General features: G+C 37.8%; 1 protein-coding gene across 34 annotated transcripts in view; it reads left to right on the top strand.

The window, feature by feature from the left end:
* Window positions 1–21,622, top strand: part of LOC106730093 (endogenous retrovirus group PABLB member 1 Env polyprotein-like) — a 637,472-nt gene that overhangs the window by 159,306 nt on the left and 456,544 nt on the right. For 28 of the 34 annotated variants that reach the window (XR_004319394.1, XR_004319430.1, XM_032478125.1 and 25 more), the window contains 5 exons: window positions 5,286–5,384; window positions 13,377–13,447; window positions 13,756–13,831; window positions 17,603–17,709; window positions 21,559–21,607. The gene's annotated coding sequence lies outside the window, so the exon portion shown is untranslated. Of the gene's footprint in view, window positions 1–3,497; window positions 3,561–5,285; window positions 5,385–13,376; window positions 13,448–13,755; window positions 13,832–15,440; window positions 17,042–17,602; window positions 17,710–19,809; window positions 19,887–21,558; window positions 21,608–21,622 lie in introns of those variants that run through there. The other 6 variants (XM_032478136.1, XM_032478083.1, XM_032478131.1 and 3 more) reach the window with 6 other exon arrangements.

The following is a 21,622-nucleotide window of genomic DNA, read 5'->3' on the forward strand; positions in this document are numbered from 1 at the left end:
TTTTGAAAGTTTGATAGGTGGCCTGAACAAGCTAAGTAAGGCAAATCGGAGCAGGCGCCAGCCTCTAGCACTCTTCACAACATTCTCCGTGTTTTAAATGAATCCATTGGACTTCAGTCTTTTGGGGTATGTTACACTTGGAACACTTAACCATACCTATCTTAAACACTTAAATTTTATTATTGTTGAATTTCTGGCCTATTAAATCATCAGATAAAATAATGGTGCCTTAGCAATGAATACAATTTAAAGCAGACCGTACGAATGAAACCAAGAGTATCAGAATATCTTCCTTCCTATTAAATTTGCACAACCGCACGTGTGTGTCAGCAATCACAAATTAAAGAAGCAATTAGTCTGAACAGGGAAAATGTGAAGCTGATACTTAATACACCAACAGACTGTGAGCTTGAGAGCCTCCATTTCTGGTACAGTTGCAAGCAGAATTGCAAAAATTTGTTCTACTGAAGTACATCATTCTGATCGAATTTAAAAAAGCAATACTGGTAAATTGCATCCCTATGTCATAAATCCACCTTTTTAGAGATTTATGGATGCTAGAGTTAACTGACACGATGATTTATATCATCTGTGATTAAAACTGAGTGGCTTTATTTGTCTTAATGCTGTTGCCAAAGAATTAGACTCCTAAAACAGTAAAATGTCAAGGAGAGGCATTTAATGCTTTTCAGCTGAGATGACTCCTGCGGTGCTTGGGGACCTGTCCATGAGCAAGTGGCACTAAGGGAAAAGGGAAAAGTAGATTGTCAGTTGTATTTACTGAAACAAAATGTATGGAATTGTTTAATGCAAGCAAATAGAGGAGGAAAATCAAGGCAATTTTCATACCACGTCCTATTGTTCTTTACTCTGCTTCAGTATTTGATTTCCCTTCTGATCCACTGACTCCTTACTTCACCCCCACCGACCACACACACACACACACATTTAACAAAAGTTTTTGAACTAGAGGTGAATAGAAATTAGGTTCTCCAGATACATTCTTAATCCTCATGTTCATTTGCAATCGATGATTCCAAAACATTTTAAATTTCTGAGGGCGATTCTGAACAGCTAAAGTGAGCATCAGAATGAGTAATTTACTTGTGGAATTACTGCTGAAATCCAAGAATTTACGTTTTTCTGTTATAATGGAGGAATGCACCAGTACTTCTGAAGTATCCTTTCTGTTCACTGGTCATCAGACCTAGTGCAGAAACCATCGACTTAATTTTATAAAATCGCCATTCCCCCATTCACCTGGAGTGGCTTTCCGAATATTTTTGGTGGAATCTTTTCTTCAAATAGCATGACATCTTGAAACTAGATGTTTTTCAAAATTAGATATGAAGAGTAGTAAGTTGTCTGAAAATAGCCAAGAAAATTATCAAAGAGAAAAACAGTGAGGAGAGGCATGCTTTATCAGCAAGTAAAATATTCTCTAAAGACATAGCAATAAAAACAATGTGATGTTGGCATTGAAATAGAAAAAAAAATGAGTGGATTAGAATATAGAACCCAGACATACAAGATGTGATAAGGTAATTTTTCATTTGGTAAATAATAGTTTTACTTAATCAACAACTCTAGCACAATTGGCAATCTTTCAGAAAGAAAATAAATCTGGATTTTACTTCATATAAAAATAAGCAATGGATGAATTATGTATTGAAATTTAAATATTTGCAAATTATGTAAATCCATGTATAACCTAGATGTTTGGAAGGCTGATGTAATAAAGACAAAAATCTTTACTGGACAAAGCAAAAATAAAAACAAAAAATAGACACATTTAGCTACATAAATGTTTAGAAGAATATCTGTATGACAAAATATACCATAAACAAGTCTATAAGAAATGATTGAAGGAAATATTCACAATACATATGAGAGATCAACAACTTTAGAATAAAATGAGCCCTTACAAATTGATAAAACAATAACAGCAAGAAAACATAGAAAAATGAACACAGTGAATCATGAGTGGATAGTTCACAAAAGAGTAAATCCAGAGAGCCAATGAACATTGACAGAGGTTCAGCCTCACTGCTGGTCAGGGAAGACCTATTTTAAAAAAATGACATACTCCTTATGCTTATAAGGTTGATTGAAATTGTAAGAGACAACATTCTTTGCAGAGTCATAGAATAAAGGGTAGATTCATACTTTGCAAAGAGAAATGTTATTTATTATATAGTCTTCTTATAAAAAAAATCTGGCAACCACTATTAAAATTGAAAATACACGCACCCTTCAACTGAGCATTGCTTCAGGTGGGAATTTATTCTACAGAAAAATAAACTACTAGGATATATGAAAGCTGAAAACAAAGTAGATGTCCATCAGAAGAAGACTGGTTGAATAAATTACTGTAAATTCACAACAGGGAATAATGCTGCTAAGGAAAATATAAAAATTTTCTCTGGGACAGTTGACTTGGGAGAGATTTCCAAGATGTAGTATTAAATGCTAAAAGCAGAAGACAGATAAGCATATGAATGAGAAGAATAAGATTAGGACGACCGTTACTAACAAGAGCCTCATTATTATGTTATGATTATGAGTTATGGAAAGACACAAACCAGGTTATCAATGCTGGCTATTCAGGAGAGTGGGAGAGACAGGAGAAAGGCAGAGGTGTAAAAGAAAAGGGAAGAAATCAATAATAAGAAGAATGTGTTTGCTGTGATCTCGATTATGGAAATGTTCAATAACATTTTGCTGGTAGTAATTTCAGAGCAGTGAAACTTTGGGGAATTTATATGTCTTAGTTACAGCCAAAGACCTAAAGCTGAGAAAAGGATAAGCCATGTACCAATAAAAAGGAAAGAAAAATGCAAGACCATTCTTATAGTTCTTGCTGATTTTAGTTCATCATCCATATCCAAGCTACAAAAAAGAGCATTTGAATGTTGGAGAAAGAGAATTTTTTTAATCAGATCAAAAAGGCATTTCTTCTCCTTTCCAGTTGGAGGATAGGTTTTCCCCCAACTCCTCAAGTAAGTGTTTGTGCATCAGAAAACCATCAGAAAGCTGAGCATGTGTTCCAGACTATAAGGGACGGAGGGACTCGTGAAATATATGAAAGTGAGAATCTTTTTTTTTTAAATTGAAGTACAGTCAGTTACAGTGTGTTAGTTTCTGGTGTACAGCACAATGTCCCAGTCATGCATAGACATACATGTATTTGTTTTCATATTCTTTTTCATTAAAGGTTATTACAAGATATTGAATATAGTTTCCTGTGCTATACAGAAGAAATCTGGTTTTTATATCTATTTTTATGTATAGTGGCTAACATTTGCAAATCTCAAGCCCCCGAATTTATCCCTTCCCACCCTCTTCCCCCAGTAACCATAGGATTGTTTACTATGTCTGCAAGTCTGTTTCTGTTTTGTAGATAAGTTCATTCGTGTCCTCTTTTTTCTTTTTCTTCTTTTTTAGATTCCACATATAAGTTATATCTTGTTGAAGTTATCTCTGGCAGGAAAGGCTGTGATGTGCTGGCAAAGGCTTTTACTACCAGACGTTGGTAGGGAAAGGATGCGTGCATGTTTCAGGTGGGCAAAGAAGTAGATTCCACTCAGAGGACCAGATTGGGGTCTCCTTGAGTAGTGCCATGAGTAAGAGGCCCACTAGGATGGTTCGTTGACCCTCAGCGGAGGGAGTCTGAATGGTACGGGCTGGTGAAGGCTGGTACCAAAGGGAGATTTGTAAGTGGCTGTCCAGGAGAGGCATTCCCCTTGTCATGGAAGATTTTCAGCATCAGGGGTCTCTGAAGAACCATCCGAAGTGCTCCTTGAGAGAAAGAGTCAGCTTTGAATTTCGGCCACACCCAGAGGTCTCCCATGCAAATTACAAGAACATTAGTCAAGTAAGACTTCTCCTGTCCCTTATCTCCCTCTTCTCGCTGGACTCCTCACCTTCACCTCCTGCAAATAGTACAGAAACAACACAGGGAAAGGGGACACGTGGATAAAACCTGCTTCCCTTCCCCCTGCAGCTCCCCAGCCTGAGCCAGGGAGAGCAGGAGTTTTACATTGAATGAGAAGCTGAAATCTCATTCACAGACAGCACTGCAGACTTTTTAATTCCCTGACTGTTGAGATAACTTGTTAGTTAATGAAAATGACTAGGAGAGTTACAGGATCTGCCTGAAACCTCATTCAGAGGGAGAGCAAAGCAAGTCAGGAGAGGAGATTTGAAGATGTAGCTAGAAAGAGTAGCAATACTCTCTGTCTGCACTCCCCTGAGTCTCTCCCCCTCAATGAATTAACTACAGGTAGCTTTTATGCATAGCTAAAGAGTTTTAAAATTATCATGTGTTTATATACAGTCAGACACAAAATCTAAAGCTGTTTCCATCGATAAACAAAATAGAGAATTACGTTCGGGATTTCAAAATACAAAACAAAACATAAAATACTGGAGTTTCTCTGACTGAAGGCCTCATTCACAGGTTTTCTTTCAGCATCCATCCTCGCTCGCTCCCACTCCGTTACCTACCATCACTGCCACCTGAACACGTAGGCATCTCCACAGAACCCGAGGGATCTGTGTTCAAGAGTTCAAACATCCCTGATTCGGAGCGTGTAGAGTAAATGGTTTCTAGGAGGTTGTAGCAAAAAGACGTGTTTCTTGAGTGCCTACAATGTGTCTCTCACTTTAAGCACATTCTTTTTAGTCTTCTTACTAACCCGTTGATGAATTCCAGTATCGACTTTGAGAAGCTGAAATGTGAAAATAGTAAGTAACTGACTCAAAGTCACACAGTAATAGAATTGGGGACTAAACCCAGGTTTGTCTGGTTTTGAGGTTTCTGCTCTTTATGTTGTGATACCGTGTGGCTTTTAGGTCTAAAGTGGGGTTACTGAGGTCCATGAGAAAGTGGACTGCCTTTTGGCTATGAGGCAGAACATAAAGATTCTTGAAAGAGGACTGAGTTGCATATGAACATCTTTCTCTGCACTATCATGTATTTCTTCCACTTAAGGACTTACCCAACCAAAAGATTCACCTTAGTGATCTGAGGAGACACTGAAATGCTCTGCTGAAGTCTGAGAATTTGGTTCGTTGATTTATTGTATATCTAGGAATTATTCCTTATATCAGGATACAAATTTATTCTCTTTCCTAAAGCTATTAGAGGAATGGGTAAAAGAGAAGACAATCCTGTTCTGAACAGCGCAAATGAACTTTCAGACTGGAAGGCTGGTATGGATCCTTTGTTCACTCACTCACCCTGTCAGTCAACAAAACCTTACAGAATATATATTACATTATAGGCTGTACTTCAGGAACAGAAAATAAAATGAAAAACGGAATCAACAAAGTCTGTGCCCTCTCAGATCTTATGATGCGGCAGAAGTGAGAGCCATAAACATGTAAGTGAATATTCTCATAATTTCAGATAGTACATTTTTAAAAGAAACGTAAAGCAGGGGAAATACAGAGAATTATTAGGTCGTGTCATCTCAGATGACACTCAAAACCCAGATAAAGCAAGGCAGTAAATCCGGTTTTGCCTTTCAGAGCCTCAGTTTTCCCATTTCCAGAAAGAGAGGGGACAGAGCTAGTGATTTCTAAGGACCACTTTACACCAGTGTTACTCAATTCCTGGCCAATTTGGTTAGTTTCTCTTTATCTGTAGCACTCCATGTGGGTACTAACACGTTAAAACGGTTAAGTAATTTAATGTTTTCCACACTGGACTTTAGAACATGTTACATGTGTCTGAGGGATAGCAGATTTATATATATATATTTGGGGTCAATATTAAAATGCCCAAGCATTCCCTAAACATCTAAGCAATATTCATAGTAGAAGAGACAAGTCAGTCTAGCACTGTTAATTCTGAATTAAGTTGAGAGTAGATTGAATTATACTGTTTTATTTGCTTGTTTCTTTGTTTCTATAAGGTTCAAATTTGAAAAATGGCAGTGACTCCCAGTTCAGAGCACCAGATTCCAATAGGAATTGATTATTTACCACGTGCCAAGTACTTAATAACAAATCTATGTAGTAGGTGTTGTCATCCCTCTTCAACAGAGGAGCAGTCATGGCATGGACTAATTAAATAACTTGCCAGAGTTCATATCAATTATAATGAAAGCAGGCAACATATGAACACAGAATGGAGTATATTTCTTAAAGTGTATATTAAACTTTCTTGCCAAGTAGCTGTTTGCACCCAGAATAGTGCCCATCATATAGTAAGTGCTTAATAATGTTGACTATTATCTGCTAAAGGACATATAAATGGTGATCATTGGCAAATTGCTTAATTCTTCTAGGCTTTATTTTCATTCATCAGTCAGGTTCCTGGCAGAAAACAGATGGCATGCACAGAGTAATTAAAGGGAAATTAACAAAGGTACTCATTAGAACATTGTGGGAAAGGTTCAGGAAAACCAAAAGGGGGTGATGCTTCACCTCTGGGCTAACAAAGGCTGGATTATCACCACCAAGTCTGAAGGGCCAGGGGAAGGAGAAGCTACTAGGACCCCAGGAGAGCTACAGGTGTACCTACAGCTGCCTGGCAGACACTGACTTTACACCGAGCAATGCAGCCACTGCCAACACCCTGAGCTGAAGTGGTAGAGCCAGGAAGACAACTTGGATCTTTCTCTCTCCTACTCTTCAATCGCTTGCTGCTCTCTCCATTGGCCAGACCCCAGGAGAATCCAGAGAGTGAAGGGACCTAGGTTAAACAGTCTTTAGAGGTCAGCTTTCTGAGGACCCAGAGCAGAGCAGAAAATGGTAGAAAGAGCTAGTGGGGCAGAGAACTAGCTAGCGCATTCACCTTCTATAAAATGAATTTATTAACCAGTACTTTCGTGTTCCTACAAAACTCAGTGTTAAGTGCTGTGGAGTATTTCAAATGTAAACAATAATGTCTGTGCCCTCAAGGAGCTTAATTTTTAGAAATGGAGTTTGATATGCCACCAATGTGTAGCTTAAACGTAAAATTCTAAATATTAAGACATTAAAGTGCGGGCTCTGGTGTTACAGTGTACATTTGGATAAGCAGCTTAAACATGTAGGAATCAACTCTCTCATCTTGAAAGATGAGAACAGAAACGGTATCTTTCTCATTGGCCTATGTTGAGGATTAAATGAGCTGATTCATGTAAGCATTTAGAACAATGACTGACATATTGTAAGACTTAATCACGTTGGCTATTAATATTACTATTATCTGCCAAGTGTGATACTGGAGGTGTGGGCAAAGCCTTAGAGCTTATCCCAGAGGAGAGAGCATGACCCTGGAGGGGCTGGACTAGATATCATGAAGGTCTTTTCTAGGTCCTGAGGTTTCACAGCAGTTCCTCAAGGTCACACTACAGGTGTAGGCAGTGTTAGAAATACTGCCAGTTTCCGATGTGGATTCAACCACCTGACCAGCCTCCTTCCTTCCTCTGAGTCTAAAGACTGTGTAAAGCAACCCTCCTCAGGCTGGCCATAAATGAAATATGGCACCAGCTACTTAGATGTACTAAAAGGCTTATATTAAGGATGATGGTATTGATGATCTAAAATACTTACTGGCACTCGAACCCAAGGCAGTGAGGCATTTTACAAATCAGCCAACATCCCTTGTCATCCTAGGTCTAAATTGTGAGCTCCTGGGCTGTATATCACAGATGTCTTTCTGTCATGTGTGCTTTTCTCCTTGGAAGGCAGTTTATTATTTTTATCAATGTTAATGCAATTGCCATTATTTTTTTTTGATGAAGTATATGTGTCTATCCAAATCTGGCTTTAATGAATTTCTTTTGGATCAATGAGAAGTACGCTGATAGCTTTTTCTTTCCCTTTCTCTGTAAAATGTTCAAATGTTTATTGCCAAGGTTTTTTTTTTTTTAATTGACATATAGTTGATTTACAATGTTGATGTACAGCAAAGTAATTCAGTTATACATATACATATATATATTCTTTTTCAGATTCTTTTCCAATGTACGTTATTTTAAGATATTGAATATAGTTCCCTGCGCTATATAGTAGGACCTTTTTGTTTATCTATTTTATATAGGCTTTTTCTTTAACCAAGTATCACTAAGTAGTTTAAGTTTTAATTTTATTCTATACTTTGATGACGAGTAATATCAAATCAGTAAAACAACAGGAATTGTCCTTTTGCAAGACAGAAATAAGCTTCGAACTAAAATGGCAGAGTAAGAAACCGCCACCCCGACAGCCTTACAGAAGCTGGAATGTTCTGAAGGCTTGGTTTTCTCCTATGGTAAGAAAGCATGGATAGTGTCTTTCTCTCATGCTGTGGTTTGCTTTATTAAGTGACAGTGATTTTTGGGTTTTTTTAATATTAAAGGCTGGAAGGAAGCTCAGAAAATCTAAAGGAAAATCCTGCCCTTTATAAATAAGAATATGTGGAAATCCAAGCTGGTAACTTAATCTGGCTGGCTTTTAATTTTTTTTTTCTCTGTTGCTAAGGTTGCTGAATGGTAGGTATAAAAATGAGTTTAAAGCAAGTTCTTAGGACCATCTTTGCCCAACAGCAGTCACAGCATTTATAAGCAGCAACCCTGTCCATATGGAAGAGAGAAAAGCTAGAAGTGAACATTACATCATCCCTTCCACATTAGACAAGTTAATTAGCTGGTTCATAATCACAGACTCTGCTCCAAATGAAAAGAACAGCTTTTCTTCATTTTGAACAGGAAAGGCACAGGAGGTGCAATACCTGGGCAATTCATTAACAGTAAGAATGTTTTCAAAGAAGAAATTCTGAATTTAGTTTATCCTGAAATTCAATTCATAGTAACTAAGGTGGTGGCTGGCTTTTGCAGTTTCCCAAAACAAATTTAAAATGTAAGAATTCCTTTTGTGTCTATCAGAAGCAACCTAAGGCATTTAGAGGCTTTACAAGGATTCTTTCTTTTAAAAAAAAATATTAAAACTCTAGTGTACTGAGTAAGCTATGGAACCTTGTAATTGAAGAAACAGTTTAAAATGTCAGATCCAAAGTAGTTCCTAAAATAACTTGAAAAATGGAAAGTTCTGTCTAAGTTTCTGACTGTAATGTGTCAGCCCCCCCCCCCCCACGCTAGAACAATTTAAGGATTTTATGTAAGTATCTAAGTATCAGAATTTTTATTAGTATCTAAGACTTCGGAATTTTCCATCACCAGAAAAAGGAGGGGTGTGAAGGTCATGGAGGCATATGCTCTGGTAGCTCGAAAGGTGAATCTGGCTGATTAGAGAGTTAGGAAGCTGGAAGGTTGAAACATGCAAAAGGGAGAAGCCAATGCTTTACTGTCTGGAGATAAGCCTGATCAGCCATTTTTCTAAGTGAGAGTGTCTGAGTTTTCCTTTCCTCCTTCCTATTCCCAAATAAAAGAGGCAGAAAAATTGGAAAGGGTGGCAGTTTGGTTCCAGAGAAGAGAGTGAATTAGCACAGTCTGCTATTTTCTTCCAGAAGCAAAGAGAATCTACAGAAACAGGAAGAAGCCTGGATCTGGAAGTGACATGAAAACTCTGGAAACCCATGAGGGGTGTGATGCAGGCATCTGAAGCAGGTGAAGGGAGCCTGACTGAGCTGCAGCTGTGGGAGGAAAGTTTGAAAGACAGGATTTCAGTCCTCCACCTTGCTCTTCTATGCGCTGATTGTTTTTGCCGCAACATGTGGACAGAAATTGTTACCAAGTCCAAATTTGTTCTGCTCGCTGCACAACAGGCCAGTAAATCGGGAGGCGAGGTGTTGGGGCGAGGAATGGTGACTTTATTCGGAAAGCCGGCAAACCGAGAAGATGGCAGACTAATGTCCTGGAGAACCCTCTTCCCCAAGTCAGAATTCAGGCTCCTTTTATACTAAAAAGGGGAGAGGGTGTGGTTGGTTGTTGCAGACTTCTTGGTGTGGGAATTCTTTGTTCTTGGAATCCTTTGTTCTTGCAGCTGTCCACCTGGGTCAGGTAATGGTGCCCCTGTAAATCCTCCAACAAAACAAACATTATTTTCTATTCTGCAACCTGTCATCTTTATATAAGTGCAAAAGTGTTAATATCCTTAAAGGTCAGAGCCTTGAGAACAGGCTCTCCTGTATATTTCAGGCTATAGGCAACATTGTTTTACAAAAGGTGCAGAGCCAGCAAGACTAATCCTAGAAAACAGGGCACAGGATTAAAGCCAAAGGAACAGATCTGATATGGAGTCAGATTTGTTCTTTCCTATTACAAAATTTTCAGCAGCAGCTTGAACCCAGCAGTGCCAGGAGCGTAATATTAGGGTTTGCAGAATCTCTGCTGGGATGAGATGCTAATGGGGCGAGTATCAGCTGCCTGCGATTTTACTTCCCTGCCTTAGTTCTCTTTCAGTGTTAGGGTGAGTGGATTTGGTTTTAAGGAGACTGTACCACCTAAAAAGTGATTCAGAAGATTGTTGGTGGTACAGCAGCAAACAGAAGTGACTGAGAGAGAATGTTTGGTACATTGAGGCCCACTTAGTCTCACCCTTTCCCTTTTGTTTACTTTCATCAGGGGGAATATAACTTAAGCCCTTCCCTAATTCTTATTATGAGACAGCACCATGAGCTCACAGAGAACAACAACAACAACAACAACAACAACAACAACAACTAAATATTGGGAAGAACAACCTGTAAAAGAAAAGTGACAAACCAATATCATCTGAAGCAGAATTCTTGAAGCAGATGGACTAAGAATTCAAAATAAGTTTAATTGAAATACTCAAGAGATAAGAAAAGTGTTAATAAAATGTGGGAGAAGTTATTAAAACAGAACCAAATGGAAATAGTAAATATGAAAAATATAATAGTTGAAATAAAGAACAGAATAAATAAGATATATAAGCCAAAGAATGCAGCTCAAGATCAGACTGAACACTCTCAGAAGGTAACAGAAAAAGATATAAAGAAAATATAACAATGCACTATATGAGATTTGGAGAATAGAAATAAAAGTGCTAATACACAGTTAATAATATTCTCAGAAGACAGATGCTGGTGGTCATAGTGGAAGACAAAGGTGAAGATACATTTGAAGAGCTAAAGAATATTAATATCCCAGAGTTTAAAAAAAATGACAGACCTCTTATTTGAAATAGCGCATAAGATAAACTTTCTGTATCTCAGTTTACCCAGCAATAAAATGAGGCTAGTAAAATGTCTGTCTTAACTATCTTATAAAATTAATATGAGGAGTAAATGAATTAACATATGTGTAAAACCCTTAGAATAGTGCCTTGTACATAATCACTATTTTAGTATTACTATTATCACTATTACCTAGATGTATATAATTAAATTCTAGAACATCAACAACAAATGGAAGATGCTTCCAACGAGAATGAGCGTATCAGCTAACACCATAATTACATGGTGGAACCAAGGGCTCTATATCCAATCAGACCTCAAAATATTTACCAGATGAAACCCGCTCTGAAGAACTCTCGGAGAATGTACTGAAATAAGAAGATACAAAAAAGCACAAGGGTGTTACCAGAGATACATGAAGTAATGGTGGCCAAAAAACTAGAGGATATTAAGAGTATTTTTAAAAGCTCAGATTGAGGAAAATAAATTCTAAGTAACATCAAGATTGTGTTGGAGGTGGGAGGCAGGAAGCAAGACCAAAATGATATGAAACCTGCAAGATACCAATATTGTTACATTGAAGAAACTAATAAAGGAAACATAAGGGGAAAGCCCAGAAGTATAGATCTTAAGTTAGGAACAACCACCTTAAGAATAAAAATTTTCATGCATTTCTGCAGGAATGATGCAGCTATTCTGGGAAGAATCTTGGTAGTTATTAGTCAAATTATCCATGCATATAAACTGTGGCCCAGCAGTTTCACTTCTGGTCCTGCACCACAGAGAAATTACTACAGGGTTCCGTATGGCTACAAGTGTGAGGTTGCAGATGGGGTCTTCTAGACCCAACACTGGATGATGGATGAGTTAAGCAGAGTGGCAGCAAAAGCCACTCCAACAGCAGTGCTGGCACCTCTGAAACCAGCACACAGTCGGGCAGTGACTTTACTGAGCTGCCCTGTGGCCTTTGCTCTTTGTGGGTGCCCTACGAGGTAAAGGTTAAGATGGAAAGAGGAAATCACCACGGACCATGAGTGGGATACTGACAGGAGGTGAAGTCAGCCTGTACTTGAACTGGAGCCACGTGGTTGCCGTGGGTGATATGTTTTTGTGGACTTTGGGCATCACTTGCTACTAAGTCGTACATTGCTAATTGTGGACCCACAAAAGAACAAGAGGGAAACTGAGGGGAGAAAGACTGGTTTCATCACTAGGTGAATTAAGGCAACCTGTTCAAACTGGAATCATTAGAAGGACTCTTGAAAATGTATTGGCGTTTTCACAGGAATCTGGGGTAAAACAACACCCTTGGTTCAAACTCTTCTATCATTCTCTGCATGTTTTCAAACTGCAACACATGGTCAAATAGCAATTCCAAAATCTTGCCATATTGTGGAATCAGTAGTTTTTTTATTGGTATAAAAGCTTAGCTGTCACCTGGCATTAGACTCTTGGTGTTGTGTTGAAGTGCCTGGCTCTGGGAACAGAGTCTGTATGTTTAAAGCCTAGTTCTACCATGTGCCATTTTAATAAAATAATATATGTAAAGGACCTGGTACTTGGTAATTATCAAAACAAATGTTTTCCTTATTTCCTTCTACTTAATCATGAATCTGATTGAAGTGGTAAATCTTCATTTATGTGATTCGTAAATAACACTTTGTGACTATGTCCAAATTGGGCAGAGTTAAAATGTGGGATTCATCTGATTCTCACTGCTCAGTCTGGGTTCAATTTAGACTTAGATCAGTCTCTTAAGAAGAATCAGGTTGGTTAAACAGAATTTAGGGTTTCATGTTTGATCAGTTTACACAGAGCAGAGTTTTGGTCTATTATTCCATAGTGGGCTCTGAAATTGTTGGTTAAGGAAAAGCTATGCAATTTACAAATAGCCACTTACAATGTGATGTAAATTTGCACCATTATCCTTATATATTCACTTATAACACTAGAGTATATAATTATAAAAATCATTATTGTCATTTATAACTTTTAAATATGTACTTTTAGGCCAAATAAAGTGCTTATTCTACTTTATAATGTTTAATCACTTCAGTTTCATGTTTAGCTATACCCTTTTTGACATTAGGACTTGGAATTTCACAGTTTGTGATACGTACTGTGATGTTTATTGCATGTTTGCTCTTCTGGCTTGAAAGGATATAATTGATACTGCCAATTTAGCATGATAAACAACTCAGAAATTCAGAATGAGGAAAATGCTAGAAATAATCATATTTGTCAAAGCATGTGTAAATACTAATTAATAAAATTTATAATGATTTAGGTACTTACTCATTTTTAGATCATCCCTAGTGGTAGTGGAAGATCAACCTGCTTTAAGAACTGATTTGTCATAGACACAAAGAAATACAGGTGGGGAGTCTGTCCTCTTTTTTTTTAACTTCATTTTGTGTATGTGTGTATGTGACAAAAAGGAAACTATATTTAGGAAGGAGAGAAGACAGTGAGTAAGTTACTTTCAGTTTAGTTGATTATTTAAAAATTTGAAAAAAATATAAATAGGACTCATAATATTCTCAAAGATAGGAAAGAAGGTGGGGAAAACCAACCAGAGCTTTGGCTCCATGATAATTATGAGGGGAGTTTAAAATCCCATTTCCTCTGAGAAGTTCTCCCTGATGCTCAGCTGGAAGTAATTTCTTCCTCTTTTCACTTCCCAGTGCATCTCCTAGAGCGCTTAGGACCTTGTGTGGTGGTGACTTATGGACACGCTCCAGGCTCTTATGACATCACAAGGTGATAAACTAATTGAGGAGAAGATTTTTATCTGATTCTGCTTCAGTATCGAAGGCAGCGGTTTCTAACAGAAGAGTATGGCCTTTAGAGTCAGTAAGAACCCACTTTCAAGCTAAGCTCCTCTATTTCCTGTCTGACTGGGCATTAATTTTTCTGTGCTTTGATTTCCTCATATATGAAATGGTAATAGTAATACTTAGTTTATAGAATTTGGGAAAGATTTTATGAAATAGCTCCTGCACTGCGCCTATTCCCTTGCATATATTCAGTAACTGTTAGCGCTCTTCTTTCATGTCTCTGGTAAGGATTCCTAGCCTCCACATAGAAGGTGTTCCTAAGAATAAGGAATGAGTCATTTTGCACCTGCAGCTCTCACCATTGGAGAGACAATGTAACCATTACGTTTGACAGGTATGGATTGTGGGATAAAGTACTTTTATCCCTCTCCCCACCCCCCTACACACACTGTTCTTTTAATTTGTTCAGTAGGGGCCTGCTATTTCCCCTTCTCTTGGGTGGAATTTCTCGGAAGCCCCATGATTTTTCTGATCGCTTTCAGACAGTCCCATCAAAGCTCTCTGGTCAACAATTTATAGGCCTCTTTTCATGTGATAATTAAAGCTTCAAACTTCATTTGAGTTCCAGGTACTTCCCTCTTCCCAGCTCAGTTCTATTACCCTTTAGCCATTGCCTAATGGGTCGGGGGGAGGAGCTGATTGGCCTCTTCCACCGACTTATGCCTCTAACTCAAAAGAGGCAGGAAAGTTATAATTTGACTAATACTGTCACAAACTGGTGCCAGACTTTCAGATTATTGCTGTAATTTTGTTATATACATCTATTTTTTTTAAGATGGAATTTTATCCCTTAGAACAGTTTTAATGGATTCTTCAAGGACCATTCCAATCCAGGCCCTCCTGATTGCTAGAAATGTTCTATCTGCAATCTTTTTGATGTGAATGAGATGCTTTCTGTGGCTGAATATGAGGTTCCCACTGGCCTTAGATTATTAACAGGCCTTTCACACTTTCATTCAGATAATATTTCTTGAGCCCCTGCCATATGTCAGATACTCTTCTAAGTGAATCAATTAGTGAACAAAGATTTCTACCTTGGGAAAACGTATTGTAAAGGAGGAGACAGAACAATAAACGACAGACATAATAAGTAAATAACAGCATGTTAGAATGTGGCATGCACTGTGGAAATGAGAGCTGGTTAAAGGGGATCAGTGCTGCTTGGGTGGGGCTAAGTTACAGTTTTAAATAAGGTGATCGCTTCAGGTCTTATTGATAAAGTCAGCTGCAACTCTTCCCATTCCGTAGATTCACCCCTTTGCAATGTGACTTCGCTGCTCCAGGAGGAGACTGTCTCTCTCCGTCTCTGGAATATAGGCTTGGTCATGTGATTTGCTTTGGCTAATAGGCATTAAAAATTGTGAACAAAGCAAAAACTTGAAAATGCTTGTGCACTGGGGTTTGCCCTCTCTTGCTGCTAGAGAACCATCTCCTACCAAGTAAAGAAGCCTAGTTTTTTCTGCTGGAGGATGAGAGCCCAAAGGGAGATAGAGGCTCTCAGCTTTCTAAACCGTTTTAGCTAAGGTCCCAGCTGAAGCTGAAGACCATCCAACTGAGGTCATTCCAGATCCAGCTCCAGCTGAGCTGGCACAGACCAGAAGATTAGCCAACCTGCACAATCATGATCAATAACAAACTGCAGTCGCTTTAAACTGCTGAAATGTGTGGTTGGCAACAGCTTACCGATACAATGATACAATTATAACAAAAATCAAGGGCATCCTTTAAGCTGGAGATGGGTGAGCTTTCTCTGACTACCTAGATTTGTGAATGGGCTTGGTTAATTGAATATTTTCCAGGTTCGGTTAGAAAGAAGTAAGGTGTGAATTAATGTTTGGTTGGTAGGAATACCTACTGCTATGGGTCCCAAACAGGGTCACAGGGGAAGAGAATTAAGCTCAGTCTGGGTGGTGGAGAGGGATCAAGAAATGAATCTGTGTGGGGGTAGCACTTTAAATGTAGCTTGGAATTCTAAGTAACAGTTGGCCAAGATGTTTGGGAGGAAGAGAATGGTGAATCCTTATGAGGGAAGTGGACAGCTTGGGCAAGGCACAGTGCTCTGTAGAGCATGGAACTTGGGGGAAATGCAAGTAAATTGGTTTGTCTGAAATAGAATTGTGCCTAGATATTTACAACAGTATCTGAAGGGATTTATCCGCTATGTCTCTGGTACAAAGAAATGCCCAGGAACAGGAATATAGAACTTCAGCTGCCTTAGAGCTTGTAAGAGATTTCTTGGGGGAATTAGATGCCCAGGGAAGGTCTAGGCAAAGGTACTTGTGTGTATCAGCTTATAAGGAATAACTGATACGATATTACCACGTAGAGCTAGAACAGTTTCCTTTGAACCATTTCTTTAAGAATAAATACAATTGTGAAAAATTTAGGATCTCTGGGCCCAGGCTGAAAGACTTTGAATCCCAGTCCTGCCACTGGTTAGCTCCTGGACTTTGGACGGTGTATGCAATGTCTCTGTTCCTCAGTTTTCTTTTCTGTGAAATTGGCATGACAGGCTTCCTTCCCGTTCCCCACTGCCATCCCCTGTCCTTATTTCCAGAGTCTAAGTGTTATAGTTCATGACCTGCTAGGGCCTAGCTCTTGACGTGGCTGTATATACCCCTTTTTGCCTATCTTATATGTAGGAAATCAGGATTCATGGGATTGCATGCCTAGTCTTGCTCTGTGTGACCGTACAGAAAGGCCTTTCCTGCCTTGTAACCTCATGATTGCATTAAAAAAACATTAAATAGCTAGCTAATGCTGAGAAAGTCATTTCCCTCATCTGTTCCTGCCTTCTAGGTTCAGGAAATTCAAATATGCATTTAACCTATTTTTAACTGGTTGAATTGCTTTCTCTAAAAAGATATGCTCAAATCCTAATCCCTGGTGCCTGCAGTTGTGCCCTAATTTGGAGACAGGTCTCTGCAGATGTAATCAAGTTAAGATGAGGCTGCTCTGGATTAAGGTAGGCCCCCAGTGCAATGACTAGTGTTAAACAAGAGGGCCTTTTGGGGACGTACAGACACTCTCAGAAGAAAGAAGTCTGTGTGATAACAGAGGCAGAGATTGGAGTGATGCAACTATAAACCAAGGAACACCGAGGTTGCTGGCAACCACCAGAAGCAAGAAAGAGGTAAAGAACAGTTCTTCCCCAGAGCCTGCTCAGGGAGCAAGGCACTGTCCGACTTTGATTTTGGACTAAGCCTTCAGAACTGTGAGAGAAGAAATTTCTCATGTTTCAAGCCTGAGGTAGTTTGTTATATCTCCTCTTGGAAATGAATATACCTATGTTGAAATACGCAAAGACCTTAGAATATAGGCTATAAAAGCATGCATTGAATCTACTGGGTGTAAAAGCCATATTTCTGCATCACTCTGCTGTGGCTATTACAAAAGCTGCTATCAATATTCTCATCAGAAAGAAATGATCTTTGCAAGAAATCAGAGTTTAAATAAAGAAATGAAGACTGTTGGCAAGGAAGAACTTTTTCTTCCTTTTAGATCTTATAGCTAAAACATAGCCTTCCTGCTGCCAACATTGATATTTATCATCATCTTTTCCTTAAATTTAAAAACACTTCTATTAATGTTCCTTTCAGTGTCTCAGATTAGTTTTGTTGGATGAGAATAATCCTGATAGCCAGATCGTCATAAGATGCCTTTATCAACTTTGGTTTTGTTTTGTTTTTGGCAGGCTTAATGAAGCAAATCAGGATTTACCAGTCCCCCGGACACTTCTTTATTCCTTAGCACAGGAATTTGAACGTAACAGTGACTGATGAGGAATGACAGAGCATCTTGGTTAGTGCACATAAAACTGTTGTTTGTTCAGCTTATAAAGAATACATTTTAAATTGAATTTCAAGTTTCCTCTTTCTTCTATGAAACTTTGCTTTGAAATACTTCTCATGGTCAGAATGCTTTCCTGAATTGGATAAACACGCCCTTGCTTCTGAGCCCAAATTAGTCTCCAAGATGGACCGCCTGGGGCTCACACTGCCAGCATCACCACGGCCTGCAGGCCACTTGCCAGTCTGCAGCCGTGTCCAGGGAGATATCAGCTTCCTAACTGATTCCCCCCCCCGCTTCCCAACCTAATTATTTGGAGACCTTCAAGCTTTCCAGAAATATCTGCAATTAGTCAGATGGCGTCTAGGGCTTTGTTTAAAATTACAATAGAAAATTTATCAAGACCATTTGGTCTAATCTCTCTCATCATCTTCCCAGTAGATTTTTCCTTTTCTCTCTGGAGGGTTAGAAATGTGGTATGATTATTATATGATTACAGAGAATAATAATAACGATAATAGTGCTTGAAATTATTATTACACCATGAAGAAAAATAATGCAGTAAAGATAACCCCTTGTCAGACTTGCAGAGATTTTCTTCCAGAAGCTCAAATAATGAACAGTTACTAGCTTTACAACCTCTTTTTGCTGACAGTGATTGGAGCCCTGGTTTTGTAAACCAGGGGCCATAGATTCATACTTCACTTGAGTGTCAACCTACATCTAGTCCCTAAACATAATGGCTTGTGCAAAACAGTTGTTCAGTAAATATTGTTGTGTGTGTTAATAGGTAAATTAATAATCAGGAAAGATTTTGGGGTAAAATAGATTATATTTCACTATAATCTCTTTTTCAACTGTTTTTAGGCAGCTTAAATATATGTAGCAAATACCTGGTTAGGCAAAGTTTAAAAGGAGAAAACCTTGGATTTAGAATATAAAACTCTATCTTGAGTCTGGTTTCTAGTTCTGCTATTTTCTAACTGTCCTTGAGTAAGCCACAACCTCTTGGAGCCTCTGTCTTCACCAGTACATTAGAGTTTACACACACACACACACACACACATATTTCATTAAAGGTTTTCTTTACCCCACATTTAAATATAAACCTGAAAGCCTCTTAGTCTCCTATCCCCAGTCTTATTTCCTTTCCCATCCCCCCAGAATCACCCACTTCATAAATTTAATATGAGTTCTTCCAGTCACATACAGGAATGTACACATATGTGAATGAAAAAAAATAATATTGTGCACCTACATCTTTTTAAAACTTATGCAGATGCTATCAAAGTGTACACAGTATCCTGAAACTTGCTTTTCCCCTCTTCATTATAATTTTAAAGATCTGTTCACAATAACACACGCTATCTTATAGCATAAATTATTTAATTCTCTAATGTGTGAGAAACAACACAGCTTGATGCTTAAGAGAAAGCATAGAATCTGGAGCCACACCATCTGGGTTTGTAACCATTTATTGCTGTGGGACCTTGAGGAGTTACTTAACCTCTCTGTGCTTCAGTTTTCTCATCTGCAAAATGGAGATTGTAATAGTACCTAGATCATGGAGTTGCTATGAAAATCAAATTAATTACCAACCCTTTAGAATAGTTCCAGCTTGCAGGAGGAGCAATATATGTGTTCTCTAAATGAGAGAATACAGCTGATGAAATTTTATTTTCCATTTTTTATTATTACTAACATTCCAAAGAACATTTCTTACGTATCTCCTGGTTCACTTGTGGGAGTGTTTCCTCAATATCATATGAGACATGGAGTTGTTAGCTCAGAGAGTTTACATGTTTCCAGTCTTATTAGATGATCTTGATTTGTTTTCCATGGTGATTCTGCTAATTTATGTTCTTACCAATGTTTAAGGATTTCCAATTTCTCTATCTCTTTGCCCAATTGACTATTATCCAACTTCTCAAATTTCGCCGATCTGATCTGATAAAATGGATTTTATTGTTCTTATTACTTGTTTCCTTGGTTATAGGTGAGGATAAACATCTTTCCAAATACCATGTGGACATTACGAGCTCTTCTTTTGTGAACAGTGAATTCTGCTTTGCTTGGCATGGGGCGCTATGTTTACTGTTTCCCTATAGGAAATATGCATTAGTCCCCCCACATTTCTTGAATCAACCCCATCGAGGTGTAATGCTATCTCAGGTGTATAATAGATTTCTGTAAGTGCACCGATTTTTGTTCTGGCTCATCATTCTTTTCCTTTTACTTATTCTCTTATAATTATCACCTTCCAGTTACAATAGCTTTATGAAGATATCATGTCTGATGGGACATTTTGCTTCTCTTGCATTTCTGGATCTGTCTTAGTGGTACAGTATCTGCGACTCTTCCCCATGTGGATTTGAAGATCAATTTGTACAAGTCTACAGAGTACCTTGTTGGAATATTGTGTGAAGTAGCATTTAATATTTAGATTAACTTGGGAAAATACTCGTTTTTATGATATTTGTGGTTCCTACTGAATTGCTCTCCATTTATCAAGTTATTCCTTGATTTTGTAAGTTTCTCCTGAGGAATAAATCAGAAATTATGTTAACATACCTTGTAAAATGAAAAGATATAGGTATATTTAAACATTGTATTTTTAAAGTAACTGCATATTATTGCAATATACAGGGAAATTCTCAAAATCTGATTTTATCCAGTTACATTTCCGTTTGTCCTCAGTGAACCTCTTATCAACTCTAAACAATGTTATTAAATCTTAATTTTTTCCAATTTTATTTTTCCAGCCCATATCATAATATAAAACTTATAAATAGTGAATTATATAGAAGTGATCATTCAGAAAAGAAAAAGTAGGAGATGCAAGCACCTTGAAAAATCATATTTCTCTAAGTAAATCATAAAGCTTTTTGAGCAGAATGGTTTAAACAAAATAATTGAACAAATGCTCACTACACTTTACTTTCTTTTATCTAAATCCACCTTTGTCTTTGTCTGTTATTTCTTCCTGTGATATTTATGGACTTTTTACATTTGTGAAGAACTATGTTTGAAATTTTAGAAGACTGAAAAGAATTTAAAAGCACTGTCTTTGCCTTAATTGGCTATAACCGTATATTAATTAAATGGCATAAAAACAATGAAAAAGAACATCTCTTTTAATGACAAATATTGTAGATTTCAGAAAATCTTGTGGATTTTTTTTCTGGTTCTTACCTAACTAGACCACTCATCTAGTTCAACAACTAATTTCTATGTGCAAGGATCCAGAGCCACACATTGAAGATCTTTTCTTACACAGAAATGCTGTATATTGAATGTTTACCCTGTGACTCTATGTAATTTTCTGCTAGTATCCCCTGCTGAATTAGAATAGGGCTAGGGGTTTAGTTCCTGGCTGAGGCACTGTGATAAAGTGGCTAATTGTGCTTTGGTATCTGAGCTTCGATTAAAAGTCCCAGCTCTACCATGTTAGCTGAGTGGCAAGTTGCTTAGCCTCTCTGCTTCAGTTTTCAGGTTTATTAAATGTGGCTATAATAAAATGAAGATTAACTAAATGTGGGTATTAAATGTGGATATAGTGTGGAGATTGTAAGATTATTTTGAGCACTAAATGACATTACTTATATAAAACTATTAGAACAGTGCCTGACACACAGTAAACATTCATTAAATATTAGCCATTATTATTATTTCTTTCTTCTAATTGTATCAAAGCTATGGAGTCATATAGTCCTATGTATTTAGAAGGTTTAATTAAATAAGTCTTTACATAATGATATGTGGAGAAGTAACATCCTGGCAGATGATATTTGAGAAGATTTTTGTTAAGCTCTCTCTAAGATTTATAAGTGACTGTTCTGTGTTATGTGTCCTCTATTTCAGGATGAAGAGAAAGATACTTTGAATGGAAAAGGAGGAAGGAAAGTGAAGAGTAAGTTTGAGCTGT

Source organism: Camelus ferus, chromosome 1, assembly GCF_009834535.1.
Source record: "Camelus ferus isolate YT-003-E chromosome 1, BCGSAC_Cfer_1.0, whole genome shotgun sequence".
In the NCBI taxonomy this organism is placed as follows: domain Eukaryota; kingdom Metazoa; phylum Chordata; class Mammalia; order Artiodactyla; family Camelidae; genus Camelus; species Camelus ferus.